Source organism: Papaver somniferum, chromosome 10 (assembly GCF_003573695.1).
Source record: "Papaver somniferum cultivar HN1 chromosome 10, ASM357369v1, whole genome shotgun sequence".
NCBI lineage: Eukaryota > Viridiplantae > Streptophyta > Magnoliopsida > Ranunculales > Papaveraceae > Papaver > Papaver somniferum.
Genome location: NC_039367.1, coordinates 694,080 through 707,144, shown reverse-complemented (window position 1 = coordinate 707,144; position 13,065 = coordinate 694,080). Strand labels below are relative to the sequence as shown.

Sequence of the window (13,065 nt, the reverse complement as noted above, 5' to 3'; positions counted from 1 at the left end):
CTGCAAAAATCTTGTTTCTTGTGCTGTTTTAGATGATAAGGGTTTTAAAATTGTAATAGAATCTGGGAAATGTGTTGTAACTAAGGGTAAGGATTATGTGGGGCAGGGTTATAAGACTGAGGATCTGTATAAGCTTAATGTAAACTCAGCTGTAATGAATAATAATGATTCATCTGCTTATGTTTGTGAGTCTTCTAACGTTTGGCATGGTAGACTTGGACATGTAAATTATAAGTCAATCCTTTAACTAGCCAATGTGGGTTGCGTACCCAAATTTAGTTTGGAAAAGGAACACAAATGTGAAATATGCGTAGAATCAAAGTATGCTAAAAAACCTTTTAGCAAAAATGTTCATAGAAATTCTAAACCCTTAGAATTAATCCACTCAGAATTAGTTGACATGAAATCAGTTCAAACTAGAGGTGGCAAGAAATGGTTTGTTACTTTTATAGACGATTGTACTAGGTACTGTTATATATATTTGCTTAGAGGTAAGGATGATGCCTTAGAAGCATTTAAGAGGTATAAACTAGAAGTTGAAAACCAATTGAATACTACCATTAAAACCTTTAGGTCTGACAGTGGTGGCGAGTACATAACTCTTATAGGAGATTTCTGTGTAGAACATGGAATAATACACGAGGTTACCCCTCCTTATTCACCTCAGTCGAATGGATTAGCTGAACGTAAGAACCGCACCCTTAAGGAGATGATGAATGCCATGTTAATTAGTTCAGGATTACCTTCGAACTTGTGGGGGGAAGCTGTCCTCTCAGCCTGCTATATCCTGAACAGAGTACCTTCTAAAGGATCAGATAAAACTCCATTCGAATTGTGGAAAGGTAGACAACCTTCTTTATCATACTTTAAAGTGTGGTGGTGTTTGGATAAGGTTCAGATACCTAAACCTAAAGCAACCAAGATAGGATCCAAAACTGTTGACTGTGTCTTCATAGGGTATCCTGAGCATACACCTGCATATAGATTTATGGTTGTGAATTCTGATGTTTCTGAAATTGGTGTAAATACTATTATGGAGTCTAGGGATGCTGTGTTTTTTGAAAATGTTTTTCCTTTAATATCTGACTCTCGTAAGATCCCCTAGATGTTCCTTCAACCAGTCAGACTTTACCTTTAGAGGAAGATGAAGTAGAATTTGATCTTAGGAGGAGTAAAAGGGCTAGAACCAAAACCTCTTTTGGACCTGACTTCATAACACTAGCAGAGTCTGATCCTCAGACTTATAGAGAAGCCATGACTTCTTTTGAAGCTCCGTGGTGGAAAGAGTCTTCTATTAGTGAAATGGAATCCATCAAAGAAAATGATACATGGGAGATAGTTGATTTACCTCCAGGGTGTAAGGCCATAGGATGTAAATGGATCTTCAGGAGGAAACGTAACATAGATGGAACTATTCAAAAATACAAGGCTAGGTTAGTAGTCAAAGGCTACAAACAAAAGGAAGGTGTAGATTTCTTTGATACTTACTCACCCGTTACGAGAATTACTTCCATTAAGATGTTAATTTCTATAGCCGCGGTTCATAACCTAGAAATACATCAAATGGATGTAAAGACAGCTTTTCTACATGGTGAATTAGATGAAGAAATTTACATGGAACAACCTGAGGGCTTTGTAGTGAAAGGTTGTGAAAACAAAGTTTGTAAACTGAAAAAATCTTTGTATGGATTGAAACAAGCACCTAAACAATGGCATGAAAAATTTGATCATGTAATGTTTTCTAGTGGTTTTAGAATCAATGAATCTGACAAGTGTGTATATACTAAGATTATAAATGATGCCTATGTGATTGTATGCTTGTATGTTGATGATAGGCTTATACTTGGTACAAACATGGATGTAATTAATTCCACTAAGAACATGCTGAATGAGAACTTTGACATGAAAGACTTAGGCCATGCAGATGTAATCTTAGGGATGAAAATTAGGAGAAATTCTAACGGTTATAGTCTTAGTCAATCTCATTATGTTGAATCTATGCTTAGAAAATTCAATCATTTTGATTGTAAACCTGCTTATACTCCGTATGATCCTTGTTGTAAACTCAAAAAGAACAGAGGTAATGTAGTATCACAACTTGAATACTCACGAGTTATAGGAAGTCTGATGTATTTGATGAACTGTACTAGGCCAGACATTGCTTACGCTGTGAGTAGGTTAAGTAGGTATACTTGTAATCCAGGGCAGGAACACTGGGATGCACTTTTTAGAGTGTTGAGGTATTTGAAATACACGTTGACCTTTTGTTTGAATTATGAAAGGTATCCTGCCGTCCTTGAGGGATTTTGTGATGCAAACTGGATATCAGACTCAGAGGAGTCTAAGTCTACGAGTGGATATGTTTTCGCTCTAGCATGTGGGGTTGTTTCTTGGAAGAGTTCCAATGCATAGATCGATCCACTATGGAATCTGAGTTTATTTTGCTAGATAAAGCAGGAGAGGAAGCCGCTTGGCTAAGATGTTTTTTAGAAGACATTCCTCTCTGGCATAGGCCTGTGCCAGCTATATCTATACATTGTGATAATCAAGATGCCATAGCTAAAGCTAAAAACAACTACTATAATGGGAAGTCTATACATATAAAGAGAAGACACGATACCCTAAAACAACTAATCTCAAAAGGCGTTATTTCCATTGATTGGGTTAAGTCCAAGGAGAATATCGCGGACCCTTTGACGAAAGGTCTGTCCAAGGAGATAGTTAGTAATGCATCTAAGGGGATGGGGCTTAGGCTCATTAAATAAACTTGCCATGAAGGATACTCAACCTTGCTGACTGGAGATCCCAAGATCAAGGTTTCGAATGAGAAACTAATTTTTGGCAGGTCAAGGTAAACACTATCAGAGAATTCATTCTCTGTCCCTTCCCTATGGTGTCGACGTGATAGTGTGACTGCATGTGAGGATGACTTTCTATTAAGTCTTAAAGAGTTCTATAGTTTCAATTTTGGATTGAAGTGGGGTGTAGCAGTAAACACTCTTGATAGAACTCACCTATCTGAATGTGGAAGTGGGTCGCTTTCTATGAGAAAAGAGGTGATTCTCTAGAGCATTCGGAGAAACGGGATTTTTCCAGGGACAAAAAGGACACAACGGCACGAACTCGACAGCACCTAGAGAGATATCACGCGTGGTTATAATCGCGGATTACACCAAACGATGGCAGTTCAAGACATCGCGTTCACTGTCCATCAAGTAGTTCCGGCAATTTCTCACTAAGCAAAGGTTCAAGACCTCATGGACACCTCTTGCCTAAGTGGTATTTCTCGCTTTCCGTTTTCTGATTTTCTATCGGTATTTCATTCATGTGGGGGATTGTTAGAGAAAATGATTTTATACAATAGTTTGGTTTTTTGGTCTTGGTGGGATTCGAACTTAGGATCTATTGGTCACTAAGGACACTAGCTCATTTTCACTATTTGTGAATGAATCTTTAGTCCCACATAGGGAAAACTAAAGATGATACCTCTCCATAAGTATTGAATTTTTTGATATTAGAGTGGCCCTTGGGTCATTAGCACTTTTGTGCGAGGGAGAGGACTTAGGAAATGGGCTAGTTGGTGCAATCGCACATTTTCACACACGCGCGGTGCTTTGCACCGAAGCACGCACGCCGCCGTCATCCGTGCGTGCGGGCGGGGCGGGGCGGGGTCGGGTTTGGGTGTGGGTCAAGACTTATATTTTTTGACAAAATTTCTTTTGAATTATCGAATTAATATTTGAAACAAAATAATTCTTTGGGCAACATTATGTTTATGCATGAACATTAATTTGCATGAACGTTTTATATCAAACTTAAATTTGCATGAACGTTTTTATATCAAACTTAAATTTGCATGAACGTTTTATATCAAACATAATGACGCATGTACGTTTGGAATCGATATTAATTGATGCATGAACGTTTAAAACCGTTGGAAAAAATATGAATTAATTGAAATTGTTTTGATGCGCGTTTATGAGACCTCTCTCTATTCTACCCTATATAAAGCGATCACTTTCTCTCATTTCGCTTCGTGTCCAGAAGAGCTACTATCCTCTTCTTTTCGTCTTCTCCCCCTGTGTGGTCCTTTATTTTTTTATTCCGTGCGCAATTGTTGTTGAGGTCGTAAGAGTGGGCAAGTACTGTAGTGCTAACAGTGCTTGCAACGGACAGTTTTATCCTGGATACGAACTTGACCACAGGGTATAGGCATCACTCATTCTTGAGGCGTTCCGGTAAAATATCGTGTTAAGGACAGCGTGTTGAACACGTGACTCTGTCCTCTGTTTGCAGTCCAATTGAGTGTTTATTTACCTTCTAGAAATTAATCATTTTTATTCTAACATCTTTCTTGAGTGTTTTATTGTTACAGACGCAACAATCTGTGTATAAACAAAAACAAGTTAAGTACAAGAAGCTAAAATGGGATACAATTGCATAACAGAAAAATATTTTAACGGCAAAAATAGAAAGATTTAGTGAAAAAGGCAAGAAACTTGACAAAACCCAAATGGAAAAATTCAATTGATTACTTTCATCGTCTCAATCCTCAAATTAAAACCCTAGAGTGAAATTATTTGATAATCCATATATAAACAGAAAATTTGACTCACCTAATAATCATTTCTAGATTTTAAGACTTTCCATAATTTCATCGACTGATGAACTTTTAATTTCACACAAACTGGAAGAGGAACTGGAGAAGAAGGTTCATCTGTTAGGAGAAGATAATAGAAAAGAACAATAAAAAGTCCATCACTTATAAAATCGGGTCGTGGGTTATCCTATAAATCCCGTGTGTTTTATCAATTAATATTAACCATTCAAAGTGGAAGAAATCAATGGTCCAGATCTTTTGGGGCTAAGTCTATGAATGAGGTCTGCGAACCGATCGCGCCTCAATATGTAATGCTGATTTTATTTTAGATAAGAAGTACTTCAATTATTTCATAATGTTTTTTGTTTTATTTTGTTTTGAGTATCCCCAAATTTAGTGAAAGTATCCCCCAATTATGGATTCTTTTAAAACCCTACAGTTGAGACGAAATTTTGTATCCTCCTTAATCTAAGAAATTTTTGCTTTTACATTGTATAAGGATGTCTTTGAACACCTTCCAGGCAGGAATCATACCGCATTCTAATTGTGATCCTCCAAGTACTTTCCGGAAGGGAACCCCTTAAACAACAAAGATAAGAAGAATACGACTTGGACGAGGACAAGTATAAATTCAGAAATGATCTTCATTAATTGTGAGCTTTAGGAAACGGTAAAAATATCAGAACATAGGAACACAGATGGTTTCCTAATCTCCAAGGACCTCAAGTTCCTAAACAGAGTGCTCTATCTTCGAATAATTGTATTTATGCCAGTCATTTGTTCATCACTAAGAACATGTTTGTTTTTTGCTGACTCTGGTCTGGATCTGACTCGGCCCAAGTCAGATGTCAGACCGTTTGTTTTTTCTTTTGAGTCAGATCTGACTCGTGATCTGAGTCAGACCTCACCCCTGACTCGGAGCTGTTTGAGTCAGGTAATAAAATGCTCCTGACTCACGTATTTTTGCAACATACTGGATCATACTTTTGAGTCAGATCTTAATCAAAAATTGAGTCAGATCCATATGAATCAAGTGATTTCAGTCGGATCCAGATGAGAGAAAACAAACATGCTCTAACACTGGTGCTTTGAATACAACCCTAAGGCCAGTTCCTATGGGCATAGCAAACTTACTTGTTTGCTAGTTTTGCACCCACTATGGAATTGGCAAACAAGCAAACTGGCCTAGCTAAGTGAAAAATTTGCCACTTAGCCAGGCCAGGTCAAGTTTCCACTGAGCGGTTGAGACTCGACCGCCCGGTCTAAAAAACACCGCCAGGTCGAGCTTCCACCATCAGCGGTGTAGACTCGACCGCTTTTATCGTTTCATCTAACGTTCCTCATTTTACCATTCTATAAATACAACATCCAATTTCATTTCAACTCACACCATTTCTTCAATCTCCATTCTATTACTCCACAAATCCAAAATGTCAGTTCGAGGTCGCAGATTTAAGGTAACTGAAGATGAATCTATTTGCAGGGATTATGTTCTTGTTGTACAAGATATGGTCGTTGCTGGACAACAACAACAACAACAACAACAACAACAACAACAACAACAAGTAGGTATTTTTTGGAGTCTCATATTTCAGAGATTTCAAGAAGAAACATTGAACCTCAATAATCGAGATCAGAATGGGTTGTGTCATCGCTTCGAAGTAATCAGCAGGGATATGAAGTTGTTTGATATTGCACTTACTGAAAGCTATCAAAACCGACAAAATGGCCAAAATGCAGCTGATGTGGAGCAAATTTGTCAGCACCAATGGCGCAACAGAGTGGGAAAAGATTTTCAATTCAATAGTTGTTATCTTATCTTGAGGGTTTTGTCCCAATATGATCAGTTTAGAATATTAGCCCAAATATGATGCATCTTTCATTTGTATCAAATTTTAATTTGAAGATACTACTAATATAAAACTAGTGCATCTTTCATTAATTTAGAATTTTTTAATTTACATTAGTGCCTCTTTCATTCATCTAGATAAACATAAACTAGGCATAACTTTACAATAAAGATTTTAAAAGTAAAAATTTGGGACAATGTTCTTCATCTTGTTAACCTTCTTCATTTCACCAAACTTCCAATCAATGCGCTCATGAACGGAGTCTCCTTTGTTTATCTTCTTCTTTGCCTTCAAATTTTCATTCCCCTGAATTTTTCGTTGTCTTTTCTTACTTGGAGGTTTGATTTGGTTAATATCCAAAACTTGTAGGCTTCTTTGGTTTTTACCTATTTCTTTATAACCTTCACATATCTTAATTAAGGGCGGATTCAAGCACCACTCCAGAAAAATCAAGTTGGGTAGCCAAGTCAAGTTGGGATTCAAACTTTGTCATTTTGAAAGATAAGATGGATAAAAATAGAAAAAAAAATTGTAAAACATTTGGTGTAATTTTAGTGTGATTTGTGGCCATTTTTATATCGGTGGACAAAGAGCCGTTGGAGGTTTCAAATCCACTGAACAGTTGAGGCTACACCGCTACCGGTCGGGACTACCCCGCTAGTGATCGAGTTTAGACCGCTAGCGGTATAGTCTCAACCATTCGGTGGAGACTCGATCGCTTACCATTATTCTTATAGTGGCGCGGCTAGTTTGTCAGGCCAGCTGGCATGGCAAATGGGTGGGTTAGCCACCCCCATAGAAACCGGCCTAATTCAAGATCTATTTGAACCATCAGTCCGTGGAAAAAGGCATTGGTTTGGTCTCTTGAAAAGAAACGGAAATTTCACTGCAAAGTCAGCTTACAGGAAAATATAATGTAGCACCTATTGTCCCCCCGAATGCGAAGAATTCTTAAAGAAGCTTCCCATACTGCCAAGAATTTAACACTTCGTTTGGAAGTGCGTGATGAATCTTCTACCTACTAGAAGTAGAATTGCAGTCACAATGGATCACATAGATGTTGCTTGTCCTTTCTGTAACTCTGCGGCAGAGGCTGATTCTCACATCATTGCAGTCTCTCGAGGGTTGTTTGGTTTGCTACAATGGGATGGTATACTGACAACACACTAAACATCAAGGACTGGATTTGTAGCTGGTTTGATAGTATGTTTCAGAAGCAAATCTTGTGTGCAGGAGTGGGGAAAAGAGCCCCGTAATAGGTAGGTGTTTCAAAATAGCAGCTGCACTCCAGAGAAGATAATTACTCTGGCTAGAAAACTCTAGCTGAGCATAATTCTCGTAGGCAATATATGTTGGACTCCACCTGAGGGGCTTCGAAATTTTACAGGTGAACAGAAAGCAGCGAAATGCATCTATCTAGCTAGAGCTGAAAGTGCTGAACAGGCAGTGTCAAGGATCGTGGGAGGCAGCAAGGTGCGCAAAAGAATCAAGGCCGGTGAAGGTGCGGTTTGAGCTGGATTCAGAACTGGTGGTCGATGCAGTTAATGAGGAATGGTTCAACATTGATTGGAGATTACATAATCTTATCATCGAGGATATTAGAGTTTTCTTTAGTGAATCAGATTCCTTGGCAATGTCATTACATGCCTAAGGAAAAGAATAAAGTAGCAAATATTCTTTCTAAAACTGCTAGAGTTGGAAAAAAAAAAGAGTAGAGTTTGGGATCAAAATCCCCCTAATTGTATAATAATACAACTGCTGTACTGGAGGAAAGAAACTCTGGAAGTAATTTCTACTAAGATAATTTCCTTTATGTTTCTGAGAGACAAAGTTCTCTATCCCGCTTTTCTTTTCTCTCAATATGAAATTATTACGAGGGTCAAGCGAGATTCAGTTCAAATGTGTCTAGATGAGGGGTGCTCATTTAAGGCTAGTCCCCAGAACCTAGTGACATATATCACAGTGCAACTTATCTATCAAGGATTCGCAGGTTGATGCAGATATTCTTGTCTCGAACCCCATCAATCAAATCAGATTCTGAAAGTGTTGCCGCAGCAGCTCAATATTGTGCCCTCTCGAACCTATGTACTTACTTATTCCGTGCTGGACCAGTAGTCCAAGGTGCACCTGTGGAAGTACAAGCACCTGGTACGGAAGCAGCAGGAACAGGTGGTGTGCTCTATTAAACTCGGCCTCCTCCTCGGCTAGCTCGTCCAACTTGGTTTATCTCACTAATTCTTCTTTCCCTTTCAGCGTCTGTAAATCCCAGATAGCTTCCAAATTGTAAGAGAAAAGGAAAACACTATGGCAACCATGCTTGGGATGTGATCATCTCACCATTGCATGCAAGAACTTGAGATAAACACAACATTTTCTATACGTTAGAAATAAAAAACATATAACAAAAAAAAAATCGGAGAAGTTTAGCCCCAGCCGTAAGCCAAGTTCGTTGGCAATTTGCTAGGTTTCTCCTCAAGTCTTCCAAGTTCCAAGACCTAACTATAACTAAGAAACAAGAATCACTTTTGTTTCAGTGTGGAATCTTCTGTCTCTCCTCCTCGGACCTCAAGTAAAATCTCCGCCTTTTTCTTGTTTCCTGTGCTCCTGAAGATTTTGGGCAGTACGATCATCCCTCTTTCTAACCTGGAGAATGTTCTGCAACAAAAAAAATGGAATGAGCAATGGCAGAGACATTTAAATTAAAGAGGCCTTGTTACCCAGTTAGAACTGTGCTTACTACGCCCAAAAAGATACATCATCACTTGATACCTCATTCGCCATCATCCTTCGAAACATATTCTTCTACTGAAGGTCTCCAACATGTTGTTCCCCGGCCAGCTCAACCTCTTGCTGCGGATGAACATGAAACATCATGACCCACTCAAAGAAACAAATTCAGGATCAGAGTAGTTTTAAATGAGCAAATGAGGCAATGTGTCGAGAAAACAAAATATGCCGCAGGCAAGAGCAACTGATATACTGTGGACCGCTTTCATATAGAATATATATAGAAATGGTTGTAATGATGCGCATTATAATGAAATTAACAGCAATAGGGGCTTCCTCTTCTCTTCTTGCTCGTTTCAGTTAATCCACGGTTTTAGCAAGTTTCTGAAGCTTCTTCTAAATCCGATCTTCTCTTTCAGCTACTGTTTTTCTCTGCGTTTACAAGTAAAGACCTTGTGTCATACATCTCTCCTTCTCTTCTAGCTCTCTATTAATTCTTTGTTGCTCCCTTTCATAAGATTCTCTGGCAAGCCTGATCTTCTCTGCCTAAGCGGTAACTTTCTGTATCTTTTGTCCTTCGGACTCTTCGTCAAGTTCCTTCAAAGAACACAATTTATATAAATTTGAGCTGTAATCTGGTTGCATCCACTAGAGAGTATGTAATGTTGCATAAACAAAAGAGAAGCGTACCATTACCAACAAATGACTCTCTTGCTGTTCTTCACTTTTTCAATTGTTGACTTTATGGCAGGAGAAGCTTTTAGTGCTCGACGCCTTCTAAACTAGAGGATAAATCAACCCTCTCGTTTTAATCAAAGACTCATCAAGAAGGGTCAGATGGCCCTGAAGCCTGTCAGACTGAAGGTTCCTGAAGAAGGAAAAGATAAATACATAACTTGCGCTAACAACCTGATATACATGTCCCACTATTTGTGGGCCAAAAAGTAAAGCATATGTGGTTCCATGCACAAGAAATTAATTTGCAACTGAAACCTTGTCGACAACCGAATAATTAAAAAATGGAATCACCTTGGACAAGACCTCGATTTTCATCTCCTGATAAACCTATGAAACCTGAAATACATAAGCAAACAAATAAAAAATGACAAACACTGCAAGGGTGAATAAAAATGACGGGAAAAAATCTTAGATCTACGTTTGTTGGGTGGTGTTTAGAGTACGTGAGTGCTGGATACAATGATCTGGTGGTTAGTTTGTCTTCGAGTGGTCGAACAAATATAAGCATTATTACCTGCTGAAGCAACTGCATTTATAGCAAGCATTTCGAGGACAACAACATGATATGGAAGTTGCACTTCTGGAACAGAAGATGCAGATGAAACCTTGCATCCAACGCTGGCAATACTGCATAACAAAGATTTCGAATAGGCTACTAAAGGCATCTCCATTGCTTCATCCTTAGATTCCAAAGATGCTATAATTGTTCATCAGGCAACTTTAAACAATTTTGGATTCTTGTCATTACCTGCTACTGTAATTAGGTTTTACAATGAGCTAAAATATCAGGAAACACAAAACACACAAACATCTAGAGTGATCAGAATAGAGGCGCCATTTCGAATATAAAATTGGGGCAGCACAGAAAAAAGCAACTTCACAAAAAAAAAAAAAAAAAATTGGAGTAGTAAGAAGAAAGCCATTCATCAAAGCATTTCAATGAAAATGATAGCTGTTGAAGTGATTCACAAATTTAAACGACCCCATATGCAGCTATAACTGTTCGTCAACATGATTTTTTATTTCTTATTGATTTCATCATTTGGCCAAAGCCTACTATGATCAGGTTTTGTGATAGATTCCATAGGATTGATACATGCAAAGACTTATAGATTTTGTGTCAAAAGGTTTATAAGTTTAAATTCAAGATGAGTGAAATGATCCAACTACCAAAGGGAGTTTAAATTCATTGATTTATCTTTGGTATTCCTTTTGGGTAAAATCCAATCATACAACACAATCAAGCACAAAAATATTAGTAGAAGGGGGAAATTTGTAGTCATGACTCATAAGATCAATCCAATTCCATAAAAATCCAATTTCCATTAACTTAATATACCAACATTACATAAAAACAGAAGTTGTAACCTTTTTTGTTGGTCTAATCCCTCCTAAAACTAAACCTAATAATTTTTATAAATTATCTGAACTGATTAATTTAATTATATCACCTTAACCTTGATAATTACAATTCTATCTTCAATTACGCTCAGAACTCAAGAGCCTTTAAAACAACCACCGAAGCCATTGAAGCAGCAGTCACACCTAAGATGATCTGAATAGCAGTTTCCCCTTGCTGAAGAGTTTTAAGAGTTTCTTTTTGAGATGCAATTATATCTTAATAAGGATCTTTTTTCTCCTCCTTTTTAGGGTTTCAACTTCAGATGACAATTTCCCACGAGCAAAATCACCAACTTTCTTCAGTGGAGATGTTAACTGAACCAAATCAAAACCTTTCTTCATTGATGAATCACCCATTTTGGTTGAATTCCTTGTTAGTAGTGTGAGACAATCACCAAAGCTCTGAAATCAGTTTTCTCACAGACTTTTGCGATGCCCTAACCGATAAATAAAATCGCCCTTAATTTTAAGAAAAGAATAAAAGGGATTCTTTCCTAAGATTTATGTTCTAGATTATTCTAATAAATAGCAACCGTCCATCTGGATACACGAATACCAGCCGTCCGTCCATCTCCATTGGTATAATATTTCTAACCTTCTTTTTATCTTTTTTTTAAACTTTCTCGATGAGTTGTGCTACGACGGCCCACGCCCGGGCACCATAACGATCCTCTCAACTCTGCCTGAACATGTTCTGGCTGGGAGTGAACGGCCGAATACACAGCCGGTGGTCACTTGTGGACATGGGTCTACGGTTCTGTGTTTAATTTAAGGGGAAATTAGGGTAAGGCCCAACTCATGCATAATCCATGTTATGAGGCCCAAAGTTTAAATCTAGGCCCCAGTTATTAAAAGACATCCATATCCTTTCATATATTGTCAAGTTCCTAATTAAATAAAATTTAAATTTAAGCCCAAAGTATTAAAATATAGTAAATATGATGTCACAACTATCTTTACCGACGACCACCACCACCAACAACCACCACCTCCGACGACCGCCACCACCACCTCCGACAACCACCAACTACCACCTCCAACAACCACCTACGCCTCCAACCATCACCGCCAGTAGCAGAAACCATCACCGCCTCCGACCACCACTGCAGGAAACCGCCACCGACCACGGTCTCCCACCAACAACATATGGATATGTAATCAGAAGTTACACATGCACATGGCATGTGTATCTAGAAGTTACACTCCATATAGCATGAAAAAGTTACACATGGGTATGTCATGAAACGGCTAAACAAGTGTAATCAGAAGTTATACATGCACATGCCATGTGTATCCAGAAGTTACACATCCATTTGGCATGTGTAATGAGAAGTTACACATCAAAAAAATAGACATCAAAAAGAACGCATACAAAACATACATGTATTACTTTAATATTCATTTATAATAATTTCTTAGCATGTGTAACTAGAAATTACACACGCATCTGTCTAGTGTAATTGAGAGTTACATATGCATCTATCTAATGTAATTGAGAGTGACACATGCATCTGACTTGTGTATTAAGCGTCAACTCCAATTCCAGCGAGACCAATACCACAAATAAGCAATTAGCTTTTATGAATTTATCGGAAACCTGAAATATAACAACAAGTAATCAGTTTTTATATGATTAAATGAACAGTACATACAACAATGTACATTCAAGAAACTAGGAGTTATCGTATTCAAGCGTAACTCCTGATTACACACGCTAAAATGCACAAACTTTGTAACAAAACAAATTAC

The 13,065-nt window shown here is 38.0% G+C and overlaps 1 long non-coding RNA gene across 2 annotated transcripts; it reads right to left on the bottom strand.

Moving 5' to 3' along the window:
• Positions 1–8,048: 8,048 nt before the first annotated feature.
• Positions 8,049–11,804, bottom strand: LOC113315155. 2 transcript variants are annotated; one of them, XR_003342779.1, is made up of 5 exons: positions 10,430–11,804; positions 10,207–10,251; positions 9,868–10,045; positions 9,188–9,774; positions 8,049–9,105 (listed from the first exon to the last, which is right to left on the bottom strand). It is a non-coding gene; the product is annotated as an uncharacterized LOC113315155 (long non-coding RNA). The 2 variants fall into 2 exon arrangements; XR_003342778.1 differs by having other exon boundaries at positions 8,051–9,105; positions 9,220–9,774.
• Between the last annotated feature and the right edge of the window lie 1,261 nt (positions 11,805–13,065).